The sequence below is a fragment of the Orycteropus afer genome, unplaced genomic scaffold (genome assembly GCF_000298275.1).
Source record: "Orycteropus afer afer isolate SDZICR_OR568_19922 unplaced genomic scaffold, OryAfe1.0 scaffold00363, whole genome shotgun sequence".
NCBI classification, from domain to species: domain Eukaryota; kingdom Metazoa; phylum Chordata; class Mammalia; order Tubulidentata; family Orycteropodidae; genus Orycteropus; species Orycteropus afer.
The window spans coordinates 3,491,110-3,492,544 of record NW_006921950.1 but is presented as its reverse complement, the minus strand read 5'-3'; positions in this window follow the sequence as shown (position 1 = coordinate 3,492,544).

Below are 1,435 nucleotides of genomic sequence, written 5' to 3'. Positions count from 1 at the left end.
TTGAACTGCCAGCCGTCTGGTTAGCAGGCTTAGCCACTATGCTACCAGAGCTCCCTGTCAGATAATAAACCCTATTATTTAAGTCACATTATTTTGAATATTCTTGGACTTGCAGTTCAAAACATTCTAACTGGTAAGCACTTTTTCTCCACAGTAGACATCCTGCAGTGGGAATACCAAGTCTAAAGTGCTTCCTGAGTGATATAGTATTTACCATAGTAAAAACAGATTAAAATTTATATATCTCAATTGATTTTATGTATATGTGTGTGTGTGTTTATACACACACACACACATATATATATAAAATCCTAGATAACAATAGGATTTGGTTATAATGAAGTGATGACTTAAAGAGCATTTATTTTGAAATTATGTGACTATGTTTATAAACTGTAATACTTTTCAAAGATAAAACTAACCATAATCTTGTGCATTTAAACATTAACATTTTACTAATCTTGGACCTCCCTAGTGATTTATGTTGTTGTTATGTGCCGTCGAGTTGGACTCGACTCATAGCGACTCCTCCTTGGGTTTCCGAGGCAGTATCACTACAGAAGTAGATTGCCCCATCTTCCTTCCGAGGAGTGGTTGGTGGGTTTGAACTGCTAGTCTTCTAGTTAGCAGTCAAGTGCCTTAGGCACTATGCTACCAGAGTTCCCCAAAACAAACCTCCCAAGTGAATGGATGAGACTCTTAGAGAGCTGAGTTGAGAAAGAGACGGCTGGGCTCTCTGGCAGGCTCCAACCAACAGCATTGTGTGTGTGGCAGGTGACTGTCTTAGGCCTGAGTCCAATTCTAATAAATATTCTAATATAATGCATATCAGTAATACTTATTGCGTGAGGACTGTTAGCTTACTTCCAAAGAAACAGCAAGACATTTGAGCTAGAAACCTTTCAATTATTTTTATGACAAATATTTCAAAGAACTTTCTATTTCAAAAAATTCAATTGATCTGTGTTGTTGGATTTCTTGCCTTAGGACTTATCTATTCAGTCTGGACATATTTAGGTCCCTTCCTTTGTATAGAGCTGTGCCTATACAGCCCTACTCACTTAATTTGAATTAACAAGCCTCCTGACCGTAATATTCTTATAAGCTAAGGCAGATACCGTGTACTTGTACCAGTGCAGAACACATAGAGCAGGAGGCAGAAACAATAGAATATTTGATTTAAATAATACATAATAAAAACCTTTTTATTTCTTCTTTTCTTTTTTTAAATTGTGATTTGGGTGAAAGTTTATAGAGCAAAATCACTTTCCATACAGTAGTTCACATACACTTTGTCTCATGACATTGATTACAATTTACCACAATGCAACAGCTCCTCTCCCACTTCCAATAGTTATTTATTCCCTGTGTCTTTCTCTTCATGCATCCCTGCCCCCTGAACTGCCACTCTGTACATAAACAGCCCCTCTTTCTC